The sequence below is a fragment of the Macaca nemestrina genome, chromosome 19, assembly GCF_043159975.1.
Source record: "Macaca nemestrina isolate mMacNem1 chromosome 19, mMacNem.hap1, whole genome shotgun sequence".
Lineage (NCBI taxonomy): Eukaryota > Metazoa > Chordata > Mammalia > Primates > Cercopithecidae > Macaca > Macaca nemestrina.
The window spans coordinates 71,239,553-71,253,999 of NC_092143.1; the positions used below are offsets into that span (position 1 = coordinate 71,239,553).

Sequence of the window (14,447 nt, forward strand, 5' to 3'; positions counted from 1 at the left end):
ACAGCTCTGTGGCAAGAGACAATGAATCCCTCTGAGGGATGAGTGTATTCTAGTTAGACAGGAACACAGACTACATCTGCCTGTGACCAGGACAAAACTGTGATGGTGGCCGTGGTGAACTGGAACACACGCTCATCAGTGGTAAGAGTCTCTTAGTTTTCCTCTTATTCAATTTCCATCTTGATGAAAAATGAGAAATTGTATGCAATTGATGAACAAATACACAGATTTCTGTGTCAAAATCTTACTGCTGATTTTATTTACTTATCCAATGTAAGCTCATCCTATTTGATCACGTCTCTGACAGTCATACGGTTATCCTTTTTTCCTCCACAGTGATCGCTGGAAAGGGAACACCTTGCGGCTTCTCCCACAAAGCTTTCGATCCTAATGTGAGGAGCAGACCTCTCCCGTGAGACTATTCAGTGGGGGAAAAGGGCCGTGTGGACACATGGAAATGGATTCGGGCAGGACCAGAACTATTTCCTTAGCCACACAGATGAAGGGTTTTTACTAGTTCCTGAGTGAGGAGGAACTGGAACCCGATATCAAAACCCACTGTATGTCCTTTACAGTTTATTGTATATAATTATGTACCATAACCTGTGCATGGCTTACATGCCAGGGCATGGGATCCGTCATTCCCAACAAATCTCGTTGTTGATTTCTGTAAGTCCCAGCTAAGAATCCCCTTAAGAGATTATCTGAACTGGGTAGAATCAAATATTGTGACAGAACCCAGGGCCTGGGGGAAGCAGCAGCCCCTACTTCTAGAATTCGGCCTGGTGTGCTTCGTGGTACATCTGCAGGTGAGCACCGACTAAGAGGTATACTTGGTGCACACCCTGTGTCCAGTACCGAATGGTGCCAATATGAGCCAATGGGACTTGAGGAACATGTAATTCTGTTCACTGAACTGCTGTGAAGCTGCTACAGCGCCCTGCTAAGTCGTGCTCTTTGTTCATTTCTGAGCTTGGGCCTCCTCTTGCACGTAGGCCCTGTTCCACAAATGACTCCAGGGGATAAGGGGCTTCCAAACACCTAAGTCCTAGAGTGTTGTTTTAAGCCACTTGGCTCATGTGCATGTCTGTAAAGCACTGCTAGAATTGGAGGTGTTTCAAAGACAGCGAGGGGCATAGGAGAATAAATGATCTAATACAGAGAGTGAATTCCTGGTGATTTAAAGCCATTGAGAAAAGGGGCAAACAGAGCTTGGGAGACAGTACACCTTGATGTCTTCAAAAACACATCCCTTAATTTCTAAGAGACCATAATTTATCTTTCTATATTGCTAACACCATATTTGTCAAATACAGATATTATGGACTTTTAATATTAGGGAATTAAAAGAGCCTTTTAAACTCTGTTTTGAAATACATACATTTTTTCATGTTTGCACATACAGTAACACACCAGCATATCCAGTGTTGAAAGTATGATCTGAAATTGCAATCAAGCCATTCAAACCATTCAAAGAACCAGCCACATGGAAACTATGACCTCGCCCCTGAAAATCACCCACAGACATTTGTTTGGACATGATTTCAGGAGATCCATGGGCTCTAGAAACCACCTGTAGGCCTAAGGCTCGGAACTTGTGATACCTGGCCTCCCATAGGAAGTACAAGGATGTCCTAATTTTTCCCACCAGAATTTGTATAGACTAGCAAGTTTTTGGGCAACTTGTTATACTGATAGGCTTCCTAGTCTCCACTGAGGGGGCAATTCTGTTTATAAACATTTCCCTCACCCTTCTTCCCCATTCATTCTTGTGGTTTCCCAGCCCAAGCAATACTTATCTGTGAGTTGCTGGCCCCAATAACTAACTCAACACAGCAACACGTTATGGATGGTGAGTTCAGACCGCAGATGTCTGTGTAGCCAGTTAAGTAGCATCGTCAAGACGATCCAGTGCGGAGCAGTGGCAAAGGACAGAACCACCCAAAAGAAGGGAGGAGGCTGGACGCAGATACATGGGAAGTTGGGGAAAGTTCATCTGTTGTTAAAATCAACAAGTACAATGTCAACGGTGGAGGCCCAGATGTCCCATTAAGAAATGTCCTACTTAGTCTGGAAAAGTTGGCAACTGTTCTCGTGGGAACCAGCAGCAGGAGCAGCCGCTGCAGTGCACGAATCAGAAGTGTCCTTCCTCACACCCAGCTCCATCTGGGTCATGTCCCTCCTCTGCTCAAGCTCTTCCGGGAGCCTCTCCTCTCACTGAGAGAAAGAGCTGAGGTTCATGAGGCCCTAAGCTGTCTGCCTGCCAAAGCTGCCCACCTTGCTCGTTCTACTCCAGCCATGCTGGCCTCGTCACCAGGTCTCGAATACACCAGGCCTGCCACCGCAAGGCCTTTGCACGAGCCGTTTCCTCTGCCTAGGACTCTCGCCTGTGGGTACCCTCATGGCTTTCTCCCTTTTTTCGGGTTTTTACTTAAACATCATCCTCTCAGAGAGGCCTTCCCTGATCATTCTTTTGAAAGATGCAATCCCATTTCCCCTCGCCTCTACCTTTCTTGTTTTATTTTACGTATTTATTTAGACATGGAGTCTCATTATGTCGCCCAGGCTGGAGTACAGTGGCTATTCCTAGGTGCACTCATAGCTCACCACAGCCTCAAACTCCTGGGCTCAAGCGAGCCTCCCACCTCAGCCTCCTGAGTAGGTAGGCCTACAGGCACGCACGACCACACTTAGCTCTGTTTATTTTTCTTCACAGCACTTGCCACCATTTAATTTACTTATCCATTTTACTTATCTTTTGGCCTTCCCAACAACAACGTGAGTTCCATGCAGGCAGAGATCTTTGTTGGTTGAACTGCCCATCGTCTCCCCAGAGGCTAGAAGATGGTTAGAACAGTATCTGCCTCACAAAGTTGTTGAAGAGATTAAATGAATTAATGCCTGTAAAACACCTGAACAGCACGGGGCCTATACTAAGAACTACGGCAATATATGTTATAATTTTGATTTTGTTTTAAATTTTGTGATGAAGGTAATTGGGTAGTTATTACCATATCCATCTTACAGATTCCAAGATGGAGGCTCAGAGTAATTTACCTGAAGTTCTACATTAGCGACTGGCAGAGCGAGGATTCAAACCCAGATCGACTCCATTCTGTGCACGAATCTCCCCTTGCTCTGCTTTGGAAGTCCTGGGATAGAAGAGAGGCAGAAATCCATTCTTTCTGGAACAAGCTCAAAACCTGAGAAGGCTGGTCCACCCCGGGGGGTGGGAAGTTGGGAATAACAGCTCCAGAACCCAGGGACCGTTTCCTTTCAGACTTTACACTGCATGGACCTGACATGGCGTGTGGCATTCTGTTTACTTCCTAACTTCACCAAAAAATCTAATGACTTTGCCAATTAAACAATGTTTTCATGACCCCAGAAAATCCGTGGATTGGAGACATTTACTTTAAACAGCCATTCCACCATAACAGGAAAAGAGGTAGAGCAGAGAAGTTTATTATAACAGCTGCTTTCATACCTCAAACAAGGTTTGGCTGTTTTTGGCAGGTTGCACTGTAGCAGAGTTGGCAAGAAGTGGACAGACTGCATGAGTTTCCTTTCAAAAGATCATTTTGCTTCCTTAAAAAACCCATGACTGTACTATCTAGTGTGAACTGCAGATGTTTGTTCTTCCTTTGCTTCTCTGTCCTTGGGGGGCTCCCACCCTGCTTAGGCCTAAATGGGGACACAAGTTTGTAGAGCAGAAAGAGCTTTGGAATGGCAAAGTCCTTGATGAGAATCCCACATTTCCTTTGTTAGATGCTTAACTCTCCAAGACTCTTGTCTTTCTCTGCAGGATTATTCTAAGGATTAGAGTAAGGCAAACAGAGACCCTAGCACAGTGTCAGGCAGGTAACAAGCAGCTATGATTATCATGAACTTAGATGGTTAGAGGCTTGAGTCTGAGTCCTCAGGGCTCTCCTGAGATACTGCATTTTACAAAATGCATGCAGCAGATAATGTATAAAGTACAATCTCTTGCCTGAAGCGTTTTTTAAAACAGGGCTTTTCTGCACCCCCTTCCCTTTCAACCTACAAAGTTGGTAAGAAATAGAAAAAGAATAGATGTCAGGGTTCCCCTGCACGTGTCATCGCTCTTGGGGTCCAAAAGGGGAGGAAAGGAAAGAGGGGATGGGGGACCTGGTGGTGCCCTGGAGGGCAGAGCTTCAGTGGGTTTTAAACTGGAAATCCTACAGGAAGTGAAGGCTCTTGGCTCCTGGGACCTGGGCTGCCCTGGGCTGTGACTCCTGTAAAACCCAGTGCTCAGCAAGCGGCTGAAACCATTTCAACGCTAATGGCTTCCAGATGGCAGAAGAGCAACCAGCAGCATGATGCTCGTGGCACGTGTGAGCCCGAGGGGTCTGATGCCCATTGGTCAGGCTGCCGCCTGAAACTCATAAAGAACCCATATGAATCAGGACTGGAACCCCCAGCAAGCTTGCATTCCCTGGCTAGATCTAACAGTGTGCACTGGGATATGCCTGTAACTGGCATATCCCCTGCAATCTGCGGTGTCTTGGGCAGCATAGAAGCCACTTTTCTTACCCCTTCCAGCAATGTTTATTCTTCAGCATCCAAGTCTGAGACCCGCAGACAACACAGGCCTTGTTGCTCCAAGGAAAGGGGCCTCCCAAAACATTTGGGAGAAATGCGCTGGACTGGATTTTTGGACCCTGCTGTGGTGGAGGGAATCCTTGGCCTTTGCTGGCAGCTTTGAAGACCTATTTTTGATTTCCAAAGCTTTTAATCCTTTGTCTATTCAGAGCCTGAGCTTGGAGCATTTGCCATCCAGAGACAAAACCTGGAGAGCAGCCCAAGAAAGACAGGGCCTGGATCAAAAGGACGCCACCAGCTGGGCACTTAGAAGCACTCACTCCTGGGCTGGAGCCTGGTGAGGAGTGGGGCTGGGGGAAATAGGGCGGCGGGGCTGGGGGAAATAGGGCGGCGGGGCAGGCTGGGGCTTGAACTCCTTCCCCACTGAGAGAGCTGTGGTTTCATCTGGACGTTGAAACATCCCACATCCCAAATACCAACTCAACCAAAAAGAGAATATAGAATTGTGCACATCTTCAGCCCTAACCCACTATCCACGGGTGATAATCCAAAAATTTAACAAACGCTCTGCCACTGATCAATGAGAAGGGATACCCGCTGCTGCTGCCCAGCTGAGTATCAGCCCTGCCTGTGCCCCAGCAGAGACATTTAAAAAACTACCACTGCAGTTACTTGTCGGTGGAATCTCCCGGGCAGCCAACACATTTTCCAGTGTTGGCAGAAGCTTTCAACTGCCTGGCACTCTTCCTGGAGGGCACCCTGCACAGCGCTGGCCAGGCTGCACAGAGCTGAGGGCACATCAGAAGAAGTTGTGAATTAAAAACAAAAACCGTCATAAATAAAAGTAGACGGATGGCTATTTTAAGTTGCTCCACCGTTTAGGGAAAGTAGCTGCAAGGAACAGCGGCCAGCGCGTGGAGAATATACTTCCATTCTTGTGTGTTTTGGTGAACTGAAATGTCCGATGCAATTGGCACTGGTTTTTCAGCCAACACAGAGGCCCGCAGGGTGTGGCCACTGAGGGAGAAAGAATGAAGCAAACAGCACCCAATTCTTGCTCTCCAGGACCTTATCAGGAGGTCTTTGCAATCCATTTCTTGGCGATTACTATTAAAAGTTGTAGGTGGATACCTAGCTCCTTACCCATAGCCTATTGTGCTCTCCATGAGGTCTCCATTAGTGTCAAAGGGTCTACTAGGAGAACCATGTTTTGTCTTGCCCTTTCAAGACCCTTCTTCTCGACATGGTGTACACTCCTCCCCAATTTATTTCCCCTTTTCCTTTCTATTCCGAGATTGTTCTCCCCTCCATTCTTACATCTCCTTCCTTCTTTTCCCCAAGTATCTGCTTTCCTCTGCCATCCTCAGCAGTTTTTCTTCTTCCCAGTTCTTTCTTTCCACCAGTGCCCTCAAGAACTTCACACCCAAACTGCCAGCCATAACCTTGAATGGCCTTGGGTGAAGATTGAGCCATGCCGGTGGTTTCTGGCAACCATGCCCTCCCCAACGCAGGGTTCACTCTGGTCGACTCTGGAGGGATGGTGCCATCTTTTTATCTCCTTCTATTAGAAGAAGAAGGTTTTGTTTTTGCTTTTTTTCTTTGAGATAGGGTCTTGCTCTGTCACCTAGGTTGGAGTATGGAGGAGTGACCACAGCTCACTGAAGCCTTGACCTCCCAGGCTCAAATGGTCCTCCCACTTCAGCCTCCCAAGTAACTGGGACCACAGGCACATGCCACCATACCCAGCTAATTTATTTTTTACTTTTTGTACAGATGGGGTCTCACTATATTACCCAGGCTGGTCTCAAACTCCTAGACTCAAGAGATCCTCCCATCTCAGTCTCCCAAAATGCCAGGATTACAAATGTGACCCACTGCATCCAGCCTGGAGAAAAGTTTTAACAAGCAGAAAGGTCCGTTTACTCCAAAGCAGGTCTGTGCAACTAAAAGTTTTGGAAAAGTGAAGAAAATAGAGGAGGACAACAAAGGGAAAAAGGAAGAAATAAAAGGAACAAAGAGCAAAGAGAAAGACCTAACTTCAGCGTGATCACAGTTTATTCCAGCCAAAGCCCAAAATATTAAGACTGTTTCTAATGTTCCACTAAGTAGTGGCCTCTCGGTGCTTCTGACAAGTGATTTAGAGTAAAGTGGTCTGCTCCCAAAGGGGCTTGCAAATATTCATGCATAATGATTTGGTCAAGAAAGCCAGAGTTGCCCAGTCAGGAAGGTGGTGATGCAAAGGTCAGATGAATAAGGGAGGAGTTCATTCATCAACCCGACATGTGAGCATGGCTGGGACAGTGCGCAGAACAAGAGCCATCTGGTAGCTTTGCTTGCAAGACCAGATTAAGAAAGCACCAGAACAAAAACCACAAAGGAGAAGATGAAGCTGTATTTCCGGAGGAAAGCAAAGAGTTCTACCCAAAGCCGAAGTAAGAGCTTTATTTTTTTTTTTTTCCAATGATGAAGAAAGAATCCTACTTCCCTCTGATTTGCATTATTTTTAGCACATATGCCTCAGCATTGGTGCCCAACACGTCCAGCAGTGTCTTTTCGACAGCCTGAAATTTTTGAGTAGTTTCCCATTGCCTAGAGCGTAAAACCAAATTCATAGCATGGCATAGGAGGCCTTCGTGATGGAATCCCTAGCTTACTCTTCACCATCATCTTTCTGCATTCCTCAGTGCAGCTTCAGAGTACTGGCCCCTTGCAGAGCACATTATGCTGGCTCTTCCCTCCCTTGTGTAATATGGTTTTCCCTCTGCCTGGTACACCTTCCCCTGCCTGGCTAAATTGTACTCTTCCTCTATAACCATCTCAAAACTCACACTCCTCTGTGAAGTGTGAGCTCTCAGGGGTTCCCTCTTCTAAACACCTACTGCACTTGAATGCCATCCCATCGTGCTAATCATCTGTCATTGTCATAGGGACAAGAATGTTATCTTTTCTTTTCATCAACAGTGCCTAACACAGGAAGTACCCCAAATTTGTGTCGATGATTAATGCAGCATTCATTTGAATTCCACACGGATGCACATTTAATTACACACACACACACACACTCATGCATGCACACTTGCAATATGTCCTCTCCTGCATCTCTAGGGTTGTGGGTTCCAGGTGAGACCCTGCCATGAAGTTTCTGATCATGCCCCAGTGATATAATATGGATGTGATGGAACGAAGTGAGCTGTGTATCAGAAATCAAGTTTGAAATTTGGGAATGTCTTTAAGTTCTTAGAGACCTCATCCACACAGTCCTCAGCTTTCAACTCAGGCAGAGTACGCATGTCTGCATGAGAACGTAGAGTAGATAAAAGTGAGAGAGGGCAGAAAGAAAGAGGTACAGGGTCTTGTGTGGAGCCTCCCACATGGTTCCCTTCCAGTTCCCTAGGCAATCGGCCCCTGATGAGTAGTTCTATCTGGAGAGCCATATATTATTTCCATAGATGTTCATTCCATTTTTAATGAGCCCTTTCCCAAAGAGCCACTGAACGTCAAAAGTGCTGAGAGAAGAAGTTGAGCCTTTTATAAATGTCAAAGCAAAAAGAACCAGGCTCAGAGAAAGCAAGGTAAGTACTGGAAGGAACTCCTTGCACTGCAAGGCAGGTAAAGAAAAGTGCAGAAATGGCTATTTATGTAGGAAGGAGTTCCTGCAAGAGTGAATTGTATTGAGACATACTTCTGCTCTAAAACCCCAGTTTTCAATGTCTGGCATGAAACTGGCAGGAGAGAAGAGGGATATTGAAATCTCAAGGGTTCTGCAGTTCTGAAATTTGATGTAGTTTCTGTTCACCTCAATATAAAGAAATGATAAATATTTGAGGTAATGAATATACTAATTACCATGATTTGATCATTATACATTGCATACGTGTATCAAAATATCTCACTGTACCCCATCAATAAGTAAAAGTATTATGTGTTAATTAAAATCATCATAATAAATGAAATGCCAATTAAAACAAAATGATAATCCCTTTTTGCCACACATTTTGGTGGGAAAGTAAGTTGTTATAACCTTTTTGGAGGGCAACCAAAATTTTAAGTGTATATATTCTTTGATATGTCAATTTCACTTATAGAAATAATTTCTACTGAAATATTCCAACAATACACAGGTGCATGAATGAGAATATGCACTAAAACATTACTTGTCATGAAGGAAAAAATGGAAACTTCTAATGTCCATCCAAAGGGAAATTATTGTATAATTCACGGGGCATCATGGTCTGAAATTCTGTGCAGCAGATAAAACAATAAATTCATAGGCAGTAGCGTGGAGATACATCCTCATGACATACATAGTTTCAAGTAAAATAAAGCAAGTTGCTGAAGGAATTTTTTTTGAAAAAGCTCACCTCTCATCAGGAAAATAATGACTGGATTTACAAATGCCAAGAACTTATTATTCGGGCCTGTTAGACAAGTAAACAGATCTGTGATATCTTAGAGACTTAAAAAAAGAGTTACAGCTGCCACGGAAGACACAGAAGCATCACTAGGACCTACACTGCTACATAATCTGCAACACACCCACGATGGAGCTGGAACAGTATTTTTACTAGCACATACCAGGTATACTGTGGGTCAAACAGGCATTGCGGATGGCCAGATGATCTGATTACCAACGAAAAACATGATTTCTAGGCCAAAATGTGTCTTTAAATTATCAAAATCTGTCTAATAATTGACCCTTCCTGTGTTAGGTTAGGAAGTACCTGTATAAATCAGATACAGATGGAAAAAAAAAATCCCTTTTTCTTTCTGCTTTTCATGCCCAGAATCAAGAATATAATTAGCTTCACAGATATGTGGTCTTACTACTTTATATAGCAAATTTACTCATAGGCAAGAAGAGTGTCTTCTAAGTGTTCTGCGTCTCATCACAACAGAGTAGGTTTTCCCAACCTCGCAAATACATGACCTGAAAAAACAGGATTCAAAAAGATTTTGAAAGACTGGAACTCTGGAGCAAACCCAGTATCATGAAATTCAACAGGAATGAAGTCCTTTCTTACCTTAGGCTTAAGTTTCTATCTTGACACTCCACTTATTAGCACTAAGCCCCTCTGAACCCCAGTTTCTTTATGTGTAGTATGGACATCATTACAGTCACATTATAGGATCATTGTATAGATTAAATGAAATTATGCATTTGCAGTGAATACAGTATATGTGGCACAAAGTGGGCCAGTGTATAGTAAGTGCCTGCTTCTTTTCTCCTTTTTGCTGATTCAAGCAAATGTTATTTTTAAAATTTTGTTTGAAGTGACACACAATAATTATACATATGCATGGGCACAATGTGATGTTTCTATACATGTATACATCGTGTAATGATCAAATCATAGCATTGAGCATCACCTCAGACATTTATCAGTTCTTTTTTGTGTGTTGTGATCATTCAGAATCCTTTAAAAATGCAATATTTTTTGGGGTGTCAACTGCAGACAAAGAACATGCATTCTGGCCTGCACCTCCATACTGTCCATTTTACAAGGCAATTCCCCCAACGGGACTCTGTGGTTTTCCAGGACTGCCTGTACTGCGTGGGCAAGTCTGTCTAATCTGCAGTCCAGGATCGGGAAGTTCATTCTTGTGGCACACCCAACACATATCCTCTCACTTGGGCCTTTATCAGAATTAAAGGTAAATTTTTTTTAATTAAAAAAGCAATTACCAGAACATAAGACGAGAGTAACAGCTTAGCAGTAGCATGAGTAAGAAAGACTTAGGAGTTTGAGTGAGTAGCATATTTAGTATGAGTTAGTGATGTGGTGCTGTTAATATGCAATGAGATGGAGGTGAGGAGGGAGTGAGGTCTCAGGAGGGAGATGTATGTGCCCAACTCCCTGTATGTCTCACCATAAAGTTCCAGAGGACAAAATATGATAATACCTGCCAGAAACATGATAAAAGATGAGTGTAGCTACCCTAGCTGTGGAACTTATGTTGGTTTTGTATTAATGTAAAAGAAAAATCAAGATAAAATCTAAAAACCAAGAAACAACTACGAGTTTTAGCTTATGGAGAGATCAATTCATTCAACAATAGGCTGTAACTTCCCATCTCCCCTAACTGCCCCTCTACCCACTCCTTCTCCACACTCTACCTGGGCATCCAACAATGCCTCTGATTAGTAAAGAAAGAATCCAGCACAGTGGTTGTATTAGTCTATTCTCAGGCTGCTAATACAGACATACCCGAGACTGGGTAATTTAACAAGGAAAGAGGTTTAATTGACCCACAGTTCCACATGGCTGGGGAGACCTCACAATCATGGCAGAAGGTGAAGGAGGAGCAAAGTTAAATCTTACATGGTGGCAGGCAAAGAGAGAATGAGAGCCAAGCAAAAAGCGGTTTCCCCTTATAAAACCATCAGATTTCATGAGACTTATTCACTACCACGAGAACAGTATTGGGGAAACCACCCCCATGATCCAATTATCTCCCACTGTGTCCCTCCTACAACACGTGGGAATTATGGGAGCTACAATTCAAGATGAGATTTGGGTGGGGACACAGCCAAACCACATCAGTGGTTCTCAATCTTGGCTACAATCGATATACCCAAGAAGCTTTTATAATTCTTGATGCTTAGACCACATTCCAGGTCTGTTAAATCAGGGTCTCTGCTTGTGGGTCCCAGGCATGCATCCGGTGGATTACAGCGTGCAGCCAAAGTTGAGAACAACTGCTCCCGAATGCTAGTCCAACTCACACCTGGAGGATGGTACCCATTCTGGGCCACTAACTTGAGGAAGGGTGGAGTGTGACCAGGATAGAGAGAAGTCTAATGTTTGACATAAAGACAGCTGGAAAAGGACATGAAGAACAGGAGGCTCAGGGAAGTGTGGTTGTTACCTGTAAATATATGAAGGACTGCCACGTGTAAGAGGAAGTTATTTTGTTTTCCCTGCGTTGCTATTAAAGGTGGGAACTAGAGGGAATTGAATTTCAGTTCAACCTAAAAAGAGAACTCTTTCAACAGGGAGTAGGAGGCGCAGTTAAAAGAACATGCAACCTATTGCTGAATGCTGTGCACATAAGCTAGAGTGAAACCCCGTTGGTCAGAGATTCTGTAGAAAGAGGTCGGCACAAGACACAGGGAATTGTACTCCATGACCTTTAAGGTCCTGTGTAACTGTGATTCCAGGTGTCTTTGATTCTAGGGGCTCAATGGCTTGTCATGGACTAATTAGCAACTTTGCAGAATGAATAAAAACATTTTGTTGAACTCAGGAGAACAAATCCATCATAAACCTTACCAAATGCATAAGCACAAATGGGCTGGGACATAGGAATAAGCCTAAGAAGCCTGAAATGCCTAGAAGTTCTTTCCACAGCACCATACAGTTCATGAGAACAACTTAAAATATAGCAATAAAAGGCAATCACAATAAATGGCCTTGCTGTGGCAGCTCTCTAGAAGGATATCTGCTGATTTAAGAAGGCAGACACTCTGGAGGAGACCCCTGCTGTTTATATGGTTGTCCAAGTTAATTATCCCTGTACTTTCAGATGAAGTGAATGGTAATCTGTTTATCTAGGTCAAATAGTTGGAACCTACTCTGTCCCTTGACAGTCATATGAAAATACGTAGTGTTGTCCTTTTGGGCATTATAACAAAGATCAGGTTAAAAAAATAGCATCCACTTCTTTATAGGCACAACATAGCCTTTATTTCTAAAGTACTCTAATTAGACCCAACTCTAAACAAGTGGTTTAAAATGGGATTTTTTTTTTTTTTTTTTTTTTTTTTTTGGAGATGGAGTCTTGCTCTGTTGCCCAGGCTGGAGTGCAATGGTGTGATCTCAGCTCACTGCAACTTCCACCTCCTAGGTTCAAGCAATTCTCCTGCCTCAGCCTCCCGAGTAGCTGGGATTACAGGCATGCACCACCACACCTGGCTAATTTTTGTATTTTTAGTAGAAATGGAGTTTCACCATGTTGGTTAGGCTGGTCTCGAACTGACCTCGTGATCCACCCACCTTGGCCTCCCAAAGTGCTGGGATTACAGGCATGAGCCACTGTGCCTGGCCAAAAATGGGAATTTTTTAAAGACAGAAAGAAAAGAGATCTTAGTGGCTAATCATTTCCGTTTCTTCAATTCATGGTATATTTTTGTCTTGAGTTTATGGAATGTTTCCCCATAAAGATAATGAAAATCTGGCTTCTGGCCTCTGCAACCATTCTAAGAACAGCAAAGTACTACTGCACATGGGAGAAAGGATGGAAATACCACAGAAAATTAGCAAAATGCTGATATTGGTTACCAGAACAAAGAGGGGTGTCAGAATGGAGGAAGAAACTTTATATGTCAGAATGTATCTAGGAGAGATGTCATTTAATCTACAAAATAAAATCTTTGGGAGAGTAGAGTGCTTCCTAATGGCATTTACCAGATGTTCTTTAAGGTTGATCTGATTTCAGATCAAGTCAGTCAGAGTGAGCTAGGGATAGAGTAGGGGTGGCTAAACCCACTGTGGGAGAAGTTAGGATTACCAGGGTACCTTTTGTGGGTGGGGGAGGAGGCTAGGCTTCAGTTTGACCCTTGAGGGATGGTGCCTTCAGGAAATTACAGAATTATTGAGCTTCCAGAGCTACGAATTTCCCTTAGATTATGTCCCTTTGAACTACTTATGCTTTTCTACCTAAATCCAAAGTACTGAACATTGTTGAGCACCAACTGTACAAGGCATGTTGTAACCATACATGGGCATGCAGGGATGACTGGAAGACTAAAATGTGGTCGCTGCCATCTTGGAACCCTAGAGTGATAATGCTACAAGACCTTACTACTCAAAGTACTGTCTGGGGACTAGTGGCATCAGCATTATCTGGAATATTCTTAGATGCACAACCTCAAGCCTGTCCCCAGAGCTACTGAATCAGAATCTGCATTTTAACAAGATTCCCCAGGTGATTCCTATGTCTATTAACCTTGGAGAAGCACTGCCACTGGAGACCTCAGAGTCTCTAACCTCTCACCTTTCAGATACAAACCCAAGGCTCAAAGAAGTTAGGTGACTTGCTCAAGGTCACACCATACATTCATAGCAGCCAGGTTTAGAACAAACATTTCTTGATGCTTCATCTGGAAACACGTATTACAAGAAAAGAATGGATATGGGAAGCAGGCAGACCTGCATTTGGAAGCTGAGAGCCTCAGTTTCCTCATCTATGGAAACTAGGCTGCTTATACTTCCTCAAATATTCCTCAAGTACTTTCTCAAGTCTAAGCAACCTAGTTTCCAGAGGTCTCAAAAAATAAAACTTAGTTTCCAATTTTTTTTCTGTTCCTACCAGCACCTTCTGGGCACACATAGCTTCTGAAGAGGCCAGGTGTACAGCTGACTTGGGACTGAGGGGTTCTCCACGTGGTGAGGAGTTTTGTTACGGAAAGAATGCAGACCGGTACCATATCTGCTGAAGGTAGGGTGCCCACATTGCTGCCCCATGATCGCTAAGACTGTTGTCTATGCTTTATATAGATCCCTGGATGTCTCCAGTCCTGTTTTCTAACACAGCAACATGCTCACTTTTGGCAGATTAATTGGCAGTGTTGTCAGCACAGCTACCTTTTATTGCCAATAAACTTGGGTCCCTGAGCGCTGTGGCCTTAATTATTTGTTATTTCTTTTTCCTAGAGGGATAAAGAATGTTCTGCTTTTTTTTTTTTTTTAGTGTCATTTGCATCAGGACAAGACCCTGAATAATTAATTCACTGAGGAATTTACCATATGGCAGTGAGCAGAAGAAGTGCTTTAGTAAAAGCAAAAAATTAGACGACAGCACCCTCTACTAGCCTTTTTCCTTTTCTTTACCCTTTCATTCCTTCTTTCTCATCTCCCCATCAAAAACAATTTTTTAAAAAATCA

General features: G+C 43.6%; 1 protein-coding gene and 1 long non-coding RNA gene across 4 annotated transcripts in view; one reads left to right on the forward strand and one right to left on the reverse strand.

Moving 5' to 3' along the window:
• LOC105464721 (collectin subfamily member 12) overlaps positions 1 to 14,447 on the reverse strand; it is a 183,713-nt gene that overhangs the window by 53,805 nt on the left and 115,461 nt on the right. The gene's annotated exons all lie outside the window — the stretch shown is intronic.
• LOC105464717 (uncharacterized) overlaps positions 1 to 14,447 on the forward strand; it is a 19,984-nt gene continuing 5,537 nt past the window's right edge. Inside the window, exons 1-4 of one of the 3 annotated variants that reach the window (XR_003014151.2) lie at positions 1 to 141; positions 337 to 560; positions 10,101 to 10,215; positions 13,876 to 14,001. This is a non-coding gene — a long non-coding RNA (uncharacterized lncRNA). Of the gene's footprint in view, positions 142 to 336; positions 561 to 3,027; positions 3,167 to 10,100; positions 10,216 to 13,875; positions 14,002 to 14,447 lie in introns of those variants that run through there. The other 2 variants (XR_003014153.2, XR_011617048.1) reach the window with 2 other exon arrangements.